Below are 18,353 nucleotides of genomic sequence, written 5' to 3'. Positions count from 1 at the left end.
AAGAAGAAAGAAAAAGACTTTAAGGTCAAAGAGAAGCCAAAGGAAGAAAAGCACAAAGAGGAAAAACACAAGGAGAAAAAGTCCAAAGATATAACCGCAGCAGATGTTGTTAAGCAGTGGAAAGAGAAAAAGAAAAAGAAGAAGCCTGCACCAGAGCAGGAAGCAGTTCCAGTGGATACTCCTTCTTCCCTCAGGCCAATCTTTGGTGTTCCATTAGCCTAGGCTGCTGAGAGGACTATGCTGTATGATGGGATCCAGCTGCCAGCAGTTTTTCGAGAGTGCATTGACTACATTGAGAGTTATGGCATGAAGAGTGAAGGAAACACTGAAACCCTCTCCAAGCAAAGATCGCAAGACCTCAATCTATACAAGAGCAGATTGATGACAATGCCGCAGCTGCATCTTGTCATTCACCACCAGAACAATCTCATGAAGACACATCAGACTTACCAGTGTTGAGAAGATCCACATGTGAAGTAAAAAAGCCTGATAGACTTAATCTTTGACTGCAATGTAAAGCTTTGAAAATGTGTTGACTGTTTTGAAAATGTTTATGTTTATAGAGCACTAACAAAAGTGTTACTGATATTATCTTTATTGTTTTCTTGAAAGTTGATTGATATTGATTTTGTTAAACCTCAAAGAAAGGGGGATGTAATGATCAATAACGTCATTCTATAGTGGACACTAGGTGGAGCCATAGAGCTGTATATAGCTGTTTGTATAAGACTACACTACCCAGCTGTATGTATATTAAGACTACATTACCCATGAGGCACTAGGCTACCCACAAGGCAGCAGTCAAGATGGAAGCCTCTACAGATACTGTACCTAGTCCACGTGCTCAATAAAAGTGTCTAGCAAAAGCTAGCTGTGTTCATAATAAGAATGTCTATTTATTAATGAACATAAGAAGTCCCACACCTTGAAGTATATGCAAATTATGGCCACATGGATGTAAATATTATGTAGCACATGTAGATTCATGATACACATTTCTATGGTCCATGAAGTCCAAAGCAAGAATACCCTTTTTTTTATTCGTTCATGGGATGTGGGTGTCGCTGGCAAGGCCAGCATTTATTGCCCATCCCTAATTGCCCTTGAGGAGGTGGTGGTGAGCCGCCTTCTTGAAACACTGCAGTCCGTGTGGTGAAGGTACATCCACAGTGCTGTTAGGGAGGGAGTTCCAGGATTTTGACCCAGCGACGATGAAGGAACGGCGAGATACTTCTAAGTCAGGATGGTGTGTGACTTGGAGGGGAACTTGGAGGTGATGGTGTTCCCATGCACCTGCTGCCCTTGTTCTTCTAGGTGGAAGAGGCCGTGGGTTTGGGAGGTGCTACCGAAGAAGCCTTGGCGAGTTGCTGCAGTGCATCTTGTAGATGGTACACACTGCAGACACGGTATGCCGGTGGTGGAGGGAGTGAATGTTTAAGGTGGTAGATGGGGTTCCAATCAAGCGGGCTGCTTTATCCTGGATGGTGTCGAGCTTCTTGAGTGTTGTTGCAGCTGCACTCATCCAGGCAAGTGGAGAGTATTCCATCACACTCCTGACTTGTGCCTTGTAGATGGGAGTCAGGAGGTGAGACACCCGCTGCAGAATACCTAATCTGACCTGCTCTTGTTGCCACAGTATTTATGTGGCTGGTCCAGTTAAGTTTCTGGTCAATGGTGACCCCTAGGATATTGATGGTGGAAGATTCGGCGATGGTAATGCCGTTGAATGTCATGGGGAGGTGGTTAGACTCTCGCTTGTTGGAGATGGTCATTGCCTGGCACTTCTGTGGCGCGAGTGTTCTTTAAGGATTAAAAATGCTAATTGGAATAATAAATAAAGCAAGCAAGACAGATGGGTCCAAATCAACAGTTTGTCTTGGAATCATGTCTGTGTCATGGTTGGATAGATTGTTCTGCATAATTCTGAAAATGTTGATCTTTGGTCATGAGCACATTCCAGCTACAGACATGCGACGTGTTAATTACTGGGTTAACAAATGCTGCTTTGGCTGTTGATTATCCAGATGTTGAGTTTTGCAGTTGTTTTAGATTGCAGCCGTTCATTTTTTTTGTTCCCAGTGTCTGGTAGCAGTTTATTTGCTCTGTTGCCTTTAGACAGCTCAGCAGGTTAGCTAGCTATTTCAAGCCATGTTCTGTACTGTAGGCAAATCCCACACCTTAGACTTTCCTTACAAATTTCAGAATGACAACACAGCAACAATTTCTTTCTCCGGCTTAGATCAACAGCAAATAGGCTGAGAACCTTATGAATAGTGCATGACGTTAAGCACGGAGCTTCACAAGCACAAGCCGAAGTGACTGCATTCATGCAAAATATTATGAAGGGTCTTTTTATAGCTCCGGCTTGCCGTCGTTGCCGTGGAAACAAACCGTAACAACCCAAAAGGCTCCCGGGGACATGTCAGTTACCATCTCGTCCTGGAGGAGCGACATCCCTAACTTGCAACACTCCAATGTCACGTGCATTAGTAAGTGATTTTAGAGCAGCCTTATTTATATCTGCACAGACCCAGTCACTGGAGCAAACATTGGAATTAATATCTGGGTGAATCAAAAAAGGAAACTAATTTTTTGCTTAAATACTCGTGCAATCTATATAAACATGACACATAATTCAGGTCAAAGAATTCTTTACTGCATAATGTCAATATTATGCTTTCCTTTAAACAGTACAATTCTCTGTCAAGCATCATCATTCACTGACTCCACATTTTACACGGCAGCTGATCTACAGCAATTTTTGAGTCTCACTTCTTTCTAGTTGATAGAGAACATACTTGGTGGCTCCCCTCAATAACTCATTGGGTAAGTGCACTGGGTTATGTGGTTCTGGGCACATAGATCCCATGGTTCAATCCTGGGTGGCTGCTGTGTTACCAAATCATAGCTGTGGCAATGGTAGGGACTCCATGATCAGCTTGAATGTCCCCAGATTAAGGAATGAGAAAAGCTGTTAAACCTCCTGTTCCATATCCCTATTTTATGAGCCTTGCTGGAAAGTACGCAGTGGATGAGTGCAGGACCAGGCTCGGTTGTGATCTACACCACAGTTGAATAACCACAGAGACGCAGGCCGATAAATTTGGGCGTGCCCAAATTTCTACCCCTCAATGTCTAGATTCACTGATGAAGAATTGGTCACTTGGATGAGGTACTGGAGGGGTGCGGCACCTGTTAAACTCAAACTTACAGCAGGGGAGGGGAGAAAAATGGCCTCAGTTTTGTGCAATAGCTGGTATATTTATTAAGTTAATATTTTTACCAATATACTTTACTTCAATCATTATATCTTGGTGATGATTTCAGTGTCTCTATTTAGAGATTTCATTGCATAATACATTGACACACATAGGCTAGACCTGATTTGATTTATGTTTTGACAGATGGGTTATATGTACCCGGATGCAAGTGAAGGACGTACTGGGAAATACATTACAAAACAAAAATGTCTAGTGCTGTAAGCTGGATCTTCTAATTGGTTTAGCCTAAAAGTAAAACAGATTATGAATATTGAAAGAACATTTCTTGTTCTGCAGTGAAAACGTACACAGGGAAATGTATTATCTGCATCAAAATTAAACCAGACCATTTCATCAGACAACTGTAGTCATTAGCATTCTGCTACAGTCTGACTGCAGCAAAGCTGATCCTTCACAGCACATGAAGATAAAATAAAGGTGTATTCTATACACTCCTTATAGATAGATTAATAGCTTCTGATCTAAAGTCTATATGAAGTAAACAGCCTTTGCTGCAAAGTGTTTAACAAACCTATGATCTTTGTTAAATGAATATAACAAAATGAATGAGATACTTCACAAAACAAGAAGTCTTTTGAACCTTGATATTAATGCACGTATCCCAAAGTGATATTCAGTTTCCCCAGAGTCATTTCTGACAAAATATTTGCCATTTGACGCATACTCTTAAAGTAGGAGTAATTGTTTAGAGTAATTGTTGAGTAAACAAGGTGTGAATTGTTCATTACAATACTGAATTTATAGAGAAGTAGAAGAGACATTCACATTTCTTAACTTAGACTTCCAATGCAATTTATGGGATTAATTTCTGATAACTTACAGATGATACAAATTCGATATAACAAGGAAATTTTACATATTCATTTTAATATGGTTTCTGGTGAAATTTTTCTTGATGTGTACATATGAATCTCATTAGGTTCACGCACATTTCCAAAGATGTGATGTGATCTAGCACTGTGATGTGATAACACAATTCTCACATGCACATTGCTTTTTTTTAAATTCGTTCACAGGATGTTGGCATCGCTGGCAAAGCCAGCATTTATTGCCCATCCCTAATTGACCTTGAGAAGGTGGTGGTGAGCCACCTGCTTGAACCGCTACAGGGAGGGAGTTCCAGGATTTTGACCCAGCGACGCTGAAGGAACAGCGATATATTTCTAAGTCAGGATGGTGTGTGACTTAGAGGGGAATTTGGAGGTGGTGGTGTTCCCATGCGCCTGCTGCCCTTGTCCTTAGGTGATAGAGGTCGCAGGATTGGGAGGTGCTGCCGAAGAAGCCTTGTAGATGGTACACACTGCAGCCACGGTACGCTAATGGTGGAGGGAGTGAATGTTTAAGGTGGTGGATGGGGTGCCAATCAAGTGGGGTGCTTTGTCCTGGATGGTGTCGAGCTTCTTGAGTGATGTTGGAGCTGCACTCATCCAAGTAAGTGGAGAGTATTCCATCACACTCCTGACTTGTGCCTTGTCACTCGCCGCAGAATATCCAGTCTCTGACCTGCTCTTGTAGCTACAGTATTTATGTGGCTGGTCCAGTTAAGTTTCTGGTCAATAATGACCCACAGGATGTTGATGGTGGGGGATTCGGCGATGGTAATGCCGTTGAATGTTAAGGGGAGGTAGTTAGAATTTCTCTTGTTGGAGACGATCATTGCCTGTTACTTGTGTGGTGCGAATGTTACTTGCATATATATTACCAGTGTTAATGTGTAAAGAACATCCTTTGGTCTTTATTATTAAAATTAGAATCTAAGTTTAAAAAATTCCTAAAAATCTTATGGTGCCATATGCATTTTATTTATCTTGTCACCACACAAAGCTTCGTTTAGAACTATGTGGAAATGAATCAATCCACTGACCTGTAACTATCTAAACCTTCATGTTTAACTAATTAGTCCCTAGAAATAAAACAATTACTCAATTACAGATTGATTATGAGTTAGGATTAATTAAGTATAAATCATTCAGCTTCAAGCATTTATTGATTATTTAAGTAAAACATGTGTCAACTCTACTTGTTTAATGCTCTTAATAATGTCTCAAATTGAGGCGTATTAATTGAAGACATCCCGTTGGTGTTTGCAACTCTGGTTGTTTCTCTCTTGTCTGGAACAGGTTTAATACCTAATGTGAATTAAAATGTTAACCATAAGTAATACAGGTTGGCATTATTGACATTCAATCAGGTCGTGAAATTGCGTAGTTGAATTCAGTTCTATTACCTGGTGCTTTAAACAAGAAAACTGCAACAAAACTAGTTTCAAAAGGCTGCAAACAGTAACAATGTGTCACAATTGATTGATTAGATTTAGATGGTGTCAATATTTCTCAGGTTACACACCCGTGAAGTGCCTGGGGATGTTTTACTATGTTGAAGGCGTTATATAAACACGAGTTGTTCTTGTTGATTTATGAAATGGCTCGATGGGGGAATTTTCCCAGTACTGTATGTGGTGGCGGTATGGGACCCCACAATGTTTCAATACGGGAGCTGTTAGGCAAGTCTCCCAACCACCTTGCTTACCTGTAAAATTGGCCCTGTTATGTCTCTTTAATCTTTACCCAATTTACGGGGAATGGTAGCATAGTGGTAATGTCACTGGGCTAGTAATCCAGAGGCCTGCATTAATGAGACATGAGTTCAAATCCCACCACGGCAGCTGGGGAATTTTAATTCAGTTAATTAAATAAATCTGGAATAAAAAGCCGGTGACAGTAATGATTGTCGTAAAAACCCATCTGGCTCACTAATGTCATTTAGGGAAAAAAATCTGCTGTACTTACCTGGTCTGGCCTATATGTGACTCCAGACCCACAGCAATGTGGCTCGACTCTTAACTGCCCTCAGAAATGGCCTAGCAAGCCACTCAGTTGTAAAGAAAAATACTGCGAAAAACAATAATAAGAATAAAACCGGACGGACCATTCGACCTCAGCACCCAGCCCAGTCGACCCTGCAAAGTCCTCCTCACTAACATCTGGGGATTGTGCCAAAATTGGGAGAGCTGTCCCACAGACTAGTCAAACAACAGCCAGACATAGGTATGATTCTGTCAGTATGACTTTCAGTCAATGTCCCAGATTCCTCCATCACCACCCCTGGGTATGTCCTGTCCCACCGGCAGAACAGACCCACCAGGGGTGGTGGCACAATGGGTATACAATCGGGAGGGAGTGGCCCTGGGAGTCCTAAATCATTGACTCCAGGCCTCATGGCTTCAAATCAAGCATGGGCAAGGAAACCTCCTGCTGATTACCACCTACTGCCCTCCCTCAGCTGATGAATCAGTACTCTGCCATGTTCAACACCACTTGAAGGAAGCACTGAGAGCAGCAAGGGCACAGAATGTACTCAGGGTGGGGGACTTCAATGTCCATCACCAAGAGTGGCTGGATAGCACCACTACTGACCGAGCTGGCCGAGTTCTGAAGGACATAGCTGCCAGTCTGGGCTAGCGGCAGGTGGTGAGTAAACCAACACGAGGAAAAAACCTACTTGACCTCGTCCTCAACAATCTACCTGTCGCAGATGAATCTGTCCATGACAGCATTGGTAGCAGTGACCACTGCACAGTCCTTGTGGAGACAAAATCTCGTCTTCACACTGAGAACATCCTCCATCATGTTGTGTGGCACTACCACAGTGCTAAATGGGATAGAGTAACAACAGATCTAGCAGCACAAAACTGGGCATCCATGAGGCGCTGTGGACCATCAGCAGCAGCAGAATTGTATTCCACCACAATCTGTAACCTTATGGCCAGACATATCCTCACTCTACCATTACCACCAAGCCAGGGGACCAACCTTGGTTCAATAAGGAGTGTAGAAGAGCATGCAGGGAGCAGCACCGGGCGTACCTAAAAATGAGGTGCCAACCTGGGGAAGCTGCAACACAGGACTACATGCATGCTAAACAGCAGAAGCAGCATGCTATAGACAGAGGTAAGCAATCCCACAATCAACAGATCAGATCAAAGCTCTGCAGTCCTGCCACATCTAGTTGCGAATGGTGGTGAGCCATTAAACAACTAACGTGAAGAGACTCCATGAATATCCCCATCCTCAATGATGAAGGAGCCCAGCACGCGAATGCAAAAGACAAGGCCGAAGCGTTTGCAACCATCTTCAGCCAGAAGTGAGTTCCCCACCATCACAGAAGCCAGTCTTCAGCCAATTTGATTCACACCGCATGACATCAAGAAACGGTTGAGCGCACTGGATACAGCAAAGGTTATGGTCCTGACAACATCCCGGCTGTCGTGCTGAAGACTTGTGCTCCAGAAGTAGCCGCGCCTCTAGCCAAGCTGTTCCTGTACAGCTACAACACTGGCATCTACCCGACAATGTGCCCAGGTATGTCCTGTCCACAAAAAACAGGACAAATACAATCTGGCCAATTACCGCCCCGTCTGTCTACTCTCAATCATCCGCAAAGTGATGGAAGGTGTCATCAACAGTGCAATCAAGTGGCACTTAGTCACCAATAACCTGCCCACTGATGCTCAGTTTGGGGTCCGCCAGGACCAGTTGGCTCCCGACCTCATTACAGCCTTGGTTCAAACATCAACAAAGGACCTGAATTCCAGAGGTGAGGTGACAGTGACTGCCCTTGACATCAAGGCAGCATTTGACCGGGTGTGGCATCAAGCAGCCCGAGTAAAATTGAAGTCAATGGGAATCAGGGGGAAAACTCAATTGGCTGGAGTCATACCTAGCACAAAGGAAGATGGTTGAAGTTGTTGGAGGTCAATCATCTCAGCCCCAGGACTTCACTGCAGGAGTTACTCAGGGCAGTGTCCTAGGCCCAACCATCTTCAGCTGCTTCATCAATGACCTTCCCTCCAACATAAGGTCAGAAGTGGGAATGTTCGCTGATGATTGCACAGTGTTCAGTGCCATTCGCAACTCCTCAGATAATGAAGCAGTCCATGCCCAAAGGCAGCAAGACCTGGATGACATTCAGGCTTGGGCTGATAAGTGGCAAGTAACATGCACGCCACAGAAGTGCCAGGTAATGACTATCTCCAACAAGCGAGAGTCTAACCATCGCCCCTTGATATTTAATGGAATTACCAACACCGAATCCCCCACCATCAACATCTTGGGGGTCACCATTGACCAGAAACTGAACTGGACCAGCCACATAAATACTGTAGCTACAAGAGCAGGTCAGAGGCTGGGTATTCTGTGATGAGTGTCTCACCTCCTGAGTCCCCATCTACAAGGCACAAGTCAGCAGTGTGATCACAGAATCACAGAAACTCTACAGTGCAGATAGAGGCCATTTCGGCCCATCGAGCCTGCACCGACACATATCCCACCCGATCCCCGTAACCCCTACACCAACACATATCCCACCCTATCCCCGTAACCCCACGTATTTAATCCCCCTAACACTAAGGGTCAATTTATCATAGCCAATCAACCTAACCCGCACATCTTTGGACTGTGGGAGGAAACCGGAGCACCCGGAGGAAACCCACGCAAACACGGGGAGAATGTGCAAACTCCACACAGACAGTCGCCCGAGGCCGGATTCGAACCCGGGTCCCTGGCGCTGTGAGGCAACAGTGCTAACCACTATGCCACCGTGCTGATGGAATACTCTCCACTTGCCTGGATGAGTGCAGCTCCAACAACACTCAAGAAGCTCAACACCATCCAAGACAAAGCAGCCCACTTGATTGGCACTTCATCCAACACCTTAAACATTCACTCCCTCCATCACCGGTGCACTGCAGCAACTCGCCAAGGCTTCTTCGGCAGCACCTCCCAAACCTGTGACCTCTACCACCTAGAAGGACAAGGGCAGCAGGCGCATGGGAACACCACCACCTCCAAATTCCCCTCCAAGTCACACACCATTCTGACTTGGAAATATATCACTGATCCTTCATCGTCGCTGGGTCAAAATCCTGGAACTCCCTCCCTAACAGCACTGCTGGAGTACCTTCACCACATGGACTGCAGCGGTCCAAGGCGGCGGCTCACCACCACCTTCTCAAGGGCAATTAGGGATGGGCAATAAATGCTGGCTTTGCCAGCGGCGCCCACCTCCCAGGAATGAATTAAAAAATCACAGAATCAGCCCTATGCAGTATTGGATAGGTAAAGGGGAGGTACAATTCCTCTGCTTGCTATGTGTAACAATGTTGTAAATGCATTTGTAAAAGCTTCCTCTATTCAATATTGCTATTAAAATCATGAATGTTCTAAATAGAGTTATGAAAGTTAATTGAGCTGGAACGTTAACTCTGTTTCTCTCTCCACAGATGCTGCCTGGCCGGCTGAGTATTTCCAGCATTTTCTCTTTTTATTTCAAATTTCCAGCATCCACAGTATTTTGCTTTTGTATTAGTTATGATTTTACTAGAAGTATCAGAGAAAATTTCACAATACAGTTTTTTAATCAGTACTTTGTATACAATGCAAGATTTTGGTTTTAGATTGTTGGAATAAATATATATTCCTGGGAATGGAGAGAGGTATCCAATCATGACTATGATGCACTTTAAGCTAGACCAGTCTCAACGTCGGATTAGTTGAGTAGGTCGTACTTCGGGAAGACGACCAGGGCTTCTACCTTCAATATGGGACTGGAATAGTTATGAGTGACCTGGAGAAACAGCACTGCCAGTGTGGAGGAAGTAGACCGAAGCCAGCACCATAACTGGGAGAGTTCTGGAAACAATCTGGAATTACTGTTTAGAGGGAGCTACAGATGAAGCTACCACACAAAACTGAAAAGAAATCCACCACTATTGAGAAGGAGCCAAAGTTAATTTAAGTTTTCGATACGGGGTCCTTATTGAGCTGAAGATTTCAAATTTTGATTAGGACCAAGTTGATGTTAGTAAAGGAGAATTGTGCATGCAGTAAGCCTTATATTTAAAAACAAAAAATTCTTCTGGTCAATATGATCAGCCAATGTTCTCCCCTCTCCTGATGTGGTTGACTCCTTGTTGGGATGCCACAGGGGCCTCATTTGATGTGTGAGCTTGAGAGTGTGTCAGCAGGCTATTCACTCAGAGGACACACATTTCAAACTATGTAGGATTATCATACATTTTATCATAACATTAAATTTCTATTTGAGAGCATTAATTATACATTTATATCACTTGTCATTTTGGTGTTTTCTAAATTTTTAGTAAGGCACAAAATGGCTTATTTCTAAATCAATTCCTATTCATACCTTCTTCTAAGCTGTGCCTGTAATGGTGTCAAATAACTGCATATCAAAACGCTTAAAACCATAGCTCCATATAAGTAATGTTGAATAATACAGGGTGCGGTAGCAAAGTGGCTATGGTACTGGACTAGTAACCCAGGGTTTGTGAGTTCAGAATCCGTCATGATAAATTGGGAAATTAAATTTAATAAATCTGGTAACAAGTGGGCCTCCATCAGAAGAATGAGCAAGGAAGCTGCCTGATTGTGGTAAACACCCAGTTCACTATTGTCCTTCAGGGAGGGACCTAAGCTTGGCCCAGAAATTCGGGTCGGGGGCTTCCCGCGGGTGCAAGCCCCTGACCTGCACTTACCTAGCGCGTCGGCCGTTGAGCTGTGGGCTCCCGTGGAATTCCGATCCGGGGCCTGGTCCAGCTGCCGGTGTGCAGTGCTTGCGTATCCCAGGGGTGCAGTTAGTTCGATGCATCCCCTGGGAACATGTGGGCCATGGGCAGCCAATCGGAGCAGGGAATGCTCCATTCATAAGTCTGACAGGAAGTGCTGTCAAGACTTATAAATACTATGGCCCCAAAATAGCACTAAATCTTCAAATACATTTTTAAAATAAACTATAAATTACATGAAATAACTATTTTAAACAATAATTTAAATTTTTGAAAAAATTAATTACATTTTCTAACGGGGCTAAAAATAAACTTACCTTTCTTTAAAGTATTTAAAAATAATAAACCTGTGGAAAAAATGTTTTAATTTTAATTAATTCACCACTTACCTTGTTAAAAGCAAGCCTTGCGCCTGCTTTTTAAAAGTGTAACTGCTGGAGACTTGCCCTCCCGGAGAAACCTGCAAAAAAAAACGTAAGTTCGATGCGCACGCGCTGCCTCTCCAGCGCACGCGTTCCACCTGTCAACCCCTTCTTTCAAGGGAACGGATGTTCCGGTTTCCCGCGCATGCGTAGTGCATGCACGAAACCAGCACTTTCATTGGGCCGATGCGCGAGTACCCCATGCGTACTCACGCGTTGGGACCCGAATTTCTGGGCCCTCTCACCCGTGGAGACCCGAATTTTTGGCCAATAAATTCACATATACGTTAATGCACAAAGCTAGTTCTGCCCCTATCTATACACAGTGACTATACTGTGAAATTTGCCACACTAGATCTGTTCAATAACACGTCACTTACCTACTCATGACTACTGCTTGTTGTAATTTGGCCATGAGGTAAGAATTCATTATTTTGTTCAAGAGCTTAGTGCAGACAAAGTTCAATGCAAATGCCTGAAACCTGGCTAAATAATATTCCATTAAGGTTTGAGCTGATTATCTGCTCCCCTCATGCTTTCAAAAGTCTGCAAAATATAGTTCTCTTTAAATGTTCTTTTGACCCTCTTCGTTCCTTCCCACTCAGCCAATTTCTGTCATTGACTGTAAACAAGGTGTCTTTCTTACATAAAAGCAAATTGTTGTTGATGCACGAAGTGATACTTCTTGCTAGAAGGAAAATAAGTCTCTCCATCTTAATTCTTCTGAACAGGTTGTTTATCCACCGGAGATAAGAATTCAGGATAATTTGGCTTCTCTGAATTTGAGCATTTGTAAAGTTTAGTCTGTAACAAATGTCAGAATGTTATCCAAGGTGACTGCTTTATAAGGATCTACAAGCCTAGAAATTGGATTGCACAGCACTTGTTTTTCGGGTGAAAAAACAGGGGCTGAAGGGACCAATATGGCGTGTGGCGTGCACGTGCTCAATCTGCATCGGGAGAGTCATCCAGGGCTCCCGCCTGAATCAATTGTTTGGCCCATTGCTTACGTCTGTTTCAAGCCCCTTTGCGAAAATGAATCCCAACTGACTGCAGCATATGCTGTTTAATTTTCTTGGGCCTAAGGGACCCAAATCAGCAGTCCTTAAAGGAACCGCTGGAGGCTGCCGCCAATTTTTGTTTACCTAAATGTGCAGCTGGTGGAGCAGAAGTGGAAACATTTTTAATGCTTTTTACTCATGCTACCTGTGGTAGTAATAAAGGTGAAGATTGAAATTACAAATTTATCGCTTCTCTCTAGATTAGGGTTAAGACCCTACCTCTCGGAAATGAAAAGGGAAATCAATATCTGCATTTTGACTCACCTGATCTTAGAAACATAGAAGATAGGAGCAGGAGTAGGCCATTCGGCCCCTCGAGCCTGCTCCGCCATTCAATGCGATCATGGCTGATCATCCAAATTCAGTACCCGGTCCCTGCTTTCTCCCCATACCCCTTGATCCCTTTAGCCTTGAGAAATATATCCAACTCCTTCTTGAATATATTTAATGAATTGGCCTCTACTGCCTTCTGTGGTAGAGAATTCTATAGGTTCACCACTCTCTGGGTGAAGAAATTCCTCCTCATTTCTGTCATAAATGGCCTACCCCTTATCCTTAGACTGTGATTCCTGGTTCTGGACTCCCCGACCATCGGGAACATCCTTCCAGCATCTAGTCTGTCCAGTCCTGTTAGAATTTTATAAGTTTCGATGAGATCCCCTCTCATTCTTCTAAACTCCAGCGAGTACAAGCCCAATCGTTCCAATCTCTCCTCATACGTCATTCCTGCCATCCCAGGTATCAGCCTGATGAATCTTCGCTGAACTCCTTCCATGGCAAGAACATCCTTCCTCAGATAAGGCGACCAAAACTGCACACAATACTCAAGATGTGGCCTCACCAAGGCCCTGTACAACTGCAGCAAGACATCCTTGTTCCTGTACTCAAACCCTCTCACTACGAAGGCCAATATACCATTTGCCTTCTTAACCGCCTGCTGCACCTGCATGCTTACCTTCAGCGACTGGTGCACAAGGACACCCAGGTCTCATTGCACTTCCCCTTCTCCCAATCTATTGCCATTCAGATAATAATCGGCCTTCCTGTTTTTGCTACCAAAGTGGATAACCTCACATTTATCCACGTTATATTGCATCTGCCATGCTTCTGCCCAATCACCCAACCTGTCCAAATCATCCTGGAGTTTCTCGGCATCCTCCTCACAGCACACATGCCCACCCAGCTTTGTGTCGTCTGCAAATTTGGAGATATTACATCTAGTTCCCTTGTCTAGATCATTAATATATATTGTGAATAGCTGGGGTCCAAGGACCGATCCCTGTGGTACCCCACTAGTCACTGCCAGCCACTCGGAAAAAGACCCGTTTATTCCAACTCTTTGCTTTCTGTCTGCCAACCAGTTCTCTATCCAAGTCAGTACCTTGCCCCCAATCCCATGTGCCTTAACTTTACACGCTAATCTCTTATGCGGGACCTTATCGAAAGCCTTCTGAAAGTCCAAATACACCACATCCACTGGTTCTCCCTTATCTATTTTACCAGTTACATCCTCAAAAAATTCCAGTAGATTAGTCAAGCACGATTTACCCTTTGTAAATCCATGTTGACTTTGTCCGATCCTGTCACTGTTTTCCAAGTGCTCTGCTATTACATCTTTTAGAATGGACTCTAGCATTTTCCCCACTACCGATGTCAGGCTTACCGGTCTGTAATTCCCCATTTTCTCTCTACCACCTTTTTTGAATAGTGGGGTAACATTAGCTACCCTCCAATCCATGGGTACTGTTCCAGATTCCATCGAATGTTGGAAGATGATCAGCAATGCATCTACTATTTCTAGGGCCACTTCCTTAAGTACCCTAGGATGTAGATTATCAGGCCCTGGGGATTTATCGGCCTTCAATCCCATCAATTTCCTTAACACCATTTCGCTGCAAATACTGATTTCTTTCAGTTCCTCCCTTTCATCAGACTCTATATTCCCCGACATCTCTGTGAGTTTATTTGTGTCCTCCTTTGTGAAGACAGAACCAAAATATATATTTAATTGGTCTGCTGAAACTGAAACTATTATAGTCCTTTTCTCAACCATCAAGGATGGTCTGTGACTGTACTGCTAATAGCAAAGAAAGTAGAGAAAAACAATGCTACTTTCCTGAGTTGTGGGCATTTAAGAAGTTGGCTATGACCCAGTTATAAATAAGTGGACTGGTCTTCGTTCTGATGTCTGCTTTGGTTCAATCCAAACTACCTCCTATAGATTCGACAATATTTTAATCTGGGTGTGGGAGCTTGCTGTGCGCAAATTGGCTGCTGTGTTTCCTTCATTACAATAGTGACTACTCTTCAAAAAGTAATTCATTGGCTGTAAAGTGCTTTGGGATGTCCAGTGGTCATGAAAGGCGCTATATAAATGCAAGTCTTTCTTTCTTTAGGATTTAAAATGCTGAAAAGTAACTAACTGATAAATGGGAAACAAAATAAAAGCTTGTTAACCTTGGAAAATGCTCACAAAATTAACTGCTAAACATAAAAGTACATGGACTGTTAAAGCTTATTGAACCTGCCATTCAGTACAAGACAGAGACATTGGGGGATATTTTCAACGGGCGGTTGGTTGTTTCTCGCTTGGAAAATGAGTGGCCAGCAATTGAACATTGGGGTAGGGGGGAAGGGATCCCTCGGCCACCCCATTGATGTCCAAGACCTGCCTGATGCAATTTTCAGCCGGGTCTGTAGCTGCACAGAGAGCCCTGACTGGCTGGAGAGGAGTCGGCTGGGGAGGAGGGATGGGGGTGCGTGGGTGCCGGGAGGTCTGAAATGAGGGGTGTCGTGTATTGATTGCGAGTTTGACACCAGTCAATACGGTAATGTAATGTGCATTGCATTATGGGAATTACCCGGGAAAGCTGCAGTCAGCTATTTTACCAATAAAGTAAATGTTGTGTATGTACCTTTAAGGGAATAACTGGTCTCAGACTGCAGTACCGGCAGTGACCACCCCTGTATAAAAGGCCCTAGCAGGCTTCTGTAGTTTCAGTTTCCAGGTTGTCTCTATTCAGTAAAGACTTGTTATAATCAACTCCTGCAGTCCATGTCTCAATTATACACGGACATAATACTGGCGACGAGTAAGAAACAAACTTACCTGCAACTCGGCAGCACCTCAGACGACGTTATTGAAGGTCGAAGCCAGAAGAAAAAAAAATAATCCAAAGAAACTCGAGAAACGGGCGTCGACCGTGGGCAACCGCCCTCCAAATCATCGAATTGAAAAGTGCAGGAGAGACTGTCGAGAGCCAGGCTTGGTTCTCCAGTCTGTGGTTTCCCAGCTAATCGGGCTGGTGGCAGGTAGTGCACTGATCCTTCCTGGGCTGCGGCGGGCTAGAGCTCGATCGGGTGGCTCTGCAACGGGGCCGGGCAGCGAGTCGGGAAGCAAAGAGAGAGAGAGAGGGTGGAGCACACAGGGCGCGGCCGGTGCTTTGAAGCCGGGCAGCGTTCGGACCTAAGAAGAGGGAGGGAAGTGTCCCAGAGGGTCCGCTCCATGACAGGAACAGTTCTTCAATTAACAGAGCAAATATTGAAGCGCGATAGAAAAATAAAAATACCACGGAGAGCGGCGTTGGCAGCAGCGATCGGGGAGGCGTGAAGACCATAGGGCGTCACCATTACAGGATAGTAAAATAAATATAAATCGCCAGCAACAGCGTTGGCAGCAGCGGCAGCGGCGGGAAAGCGCGGGAGGTGCCATCTTAACTCGGCGGGGAAGAAGGAAAAGCGCAGGAGGCGCCATTTTGATCCATCTGGGACGAAGGATGGAAGTGCCATCTTAGATTTTCAAGATGCCAAAGACTGGCGATATCACTGCCTTCGATAATGCAATAAAAGACTGGACCACGTATGTGGAAAGAGTCGAGGTATATTGCGAGGCAAACGAAATAGCCGATGAGAAAAAGGCATCGGTATTGCTAAATTTAATGGGCGCAAGAATGTACGGCCTATTGCGGGACCTGATTACTCCAGCCAAACCGAAGGCGAAGAATTTTAACGAAATTGTTGCTATCCTACAGGAACACCTAAATCCTACACTGCTGCTGATAGCAGAAAGATTTAAATTCCACAGGAGAAATCAGCATAAAAATGAGAGCAATGCTGATTACCTTACGGAACTACGCAAGCTATCAAAGCACTGCCAGTTCGGAGCAGGACTGGCAGATACCTTACGGGACAAATTTGTCTGTGGACTCCTGAGTGAAGGAACCCAGAAGAGGTTACTCTCAGAGAAAGAGCTGACGCTAGATAAGGCTTTCAGCATGGCAGTATCGTACGAAGCAGCAGCAAGGGGAGCTGCGGAAATACAACAAAAGCCATAGGAATACGGCACCCACGAAATGACACGGGGATTTGCAAAATGTTATCGCTGCGGCAGAACAAACCATGACCAGAAGGACTGCTGGTCCAAGGACAAAATATGCAGGCAATGCAGAAAGATGGGACACATTGCACGAGTTTGCAGGTCTGGGAAGAAGACCAACGACAACAAAAAGGCTACTAAGGAACCATACAGGAAAGTACAAAAGATGACGGACAGTAGTTCCGAAGACCAGATGAGCGATAGTGAATCCGGAAACAAGAGACTAAACTGTCTCAAACTTCACAACGTAATCGCAAAAGAGGATCACCGAACCATTTGGGTCACCCTCACGATAGCAGGGTCCCAAGTCAAAATGGAATTGGATACAGGATCAGCTCTAACCGTCATGAATCGACGAGACTACGAGCGGCTATTCTCACACATACCCTTGAGAGAGACATCCATTGTCTTGAGGGCGTATACGGGGCAAAAAGTATACCCCAGAGGAAAAATAAGGGTGCCTGTCGAATACAACGGCAAGAAAATACGGAAATTGTATCTCTACATTCTGCAAGATGGTGGATGAAGTAAGATATTAAAAATTGGATTTAATAAGGTAAAACAAACCAGGATTCATCTGTAACACCAATATACAAAATGGAGGGAATAGGTTAATTCGTGCTCTGAGTTGAACAATAGAAGTCTGTAAAAGTTGTATAAACCCAGATAAGGTTTAAACAGGACTACGGGTTAACTGCTGAGAGATTAAAACTGTCAAAACAAACCCTTAGAAAGAGGGAGAGATATATGGGTTCGGCCACGCGAGTCGACACCTTTGCACTTAAGGGTTTGTTAAGTGTGAAGCTCAACAGGGTTCTATTCTTTTAACTAACTAAAGTGTTTTTGCTCTGTAGAACTAATTCAAGAGAGAGAGACAGAAAGTCTGCGGATTGCCCGCTTTGGAAAGATCTACTATCTTAGAGAAATACTTAAAAAGACCAAGCCATCTGACAACAGCAAATGGACGATCGTAAAGTAATAAAGTTGAGGCCCCTGGGTCATGAGAAAGTAACAGGACCAACTGATAACGAAATGTGAGATTTGTAAGCGACTGGAAGAATGGAATGTCACGGTTTTATAATTACAATTTAACTATAATTCTGTATATGCTAATAAGCTTATCCCCGCCTTTAGGGCAGGGCCTTAATTTTTGTATAACTGTGTGAACCTCAAGAGATTCGGTGGAGTTGGAGCCTTGTGTTGGGACGCAAGAGCCATAGCTCCCCAGGCCTGAATAAACCGTTTTTACTTCAATTATTGGGTCTGTCTTTCTTACAACAAGCCAGTGTTGTCGACTTTGTATATCACTCAGTCCACACTTTGGGGGCTTACATCAGTGGACCACCGTTATTGGGACGTGAATGGATCAGAAAGATAAGTTTAGACTGGCACTCCATTCAGGCACTGACGGTGGCTGGTAAAAAGGATGACGACGTCACTCCTGGACGATTGTCAACAATCTTAGCTGACGTCAAAGAGGTATTTCAACAAGAACTGGGCACTCTTAAAGGCGTAACCGCCTCGATAAAAATAGAGGAGAATGCAATTCCCAAGTTTTTCAAAGCAAGACCGGTACCATATGCAATTCGCCCAGCCGTCGAGGCAGAGCTGGAGAATCTGGAGAATGCAGGC

General features: G+C 44.1%; 1 long non-coding RNA gene across 1 annotated transcript; it reads left to right on the top strand.

The window, feature by feature from the left end:
* The first annotated feature begins 2,379 nt into the window (after positions 1 to 2,379).
* LOC147106319 (uncharacterized) lies at positions 2,380 to 17,975 on the top strand. Its single transcript, XR_015081480.1, has 2 exons — positions 2,380 to 2,489; positions 17,576 to 17,975. It is a non-coding gene; the product is annotated as an uncharacterized LOC147106319 (long non-coding RNA).
* Positions 17,976 to 18,353: the final 378 nt, after the last annotated feature.

Source organism: Somniosus microcephalus, chromosome 16 (assembly GCF_052327205.1).
Source record: "Somniosus microcephalus isolate GS21.2 chromosome 16, FLI_Smic_1.0, whole genome shotgun sequence".
In the NCBI taxonomy this organism is placed as follows: domain Eukaryota; kingdom Metazoa; phylum Chordata; class Chondrichthyes; order Squaliformes; family Somniosidae; genus Somniosus; species Somniosus microcephalus.
The sequence above is the reverse complement of the archived record's forward strand: the minus strand, read 5'-3'. Positions and strand labels throughout refer to the sequence as shown.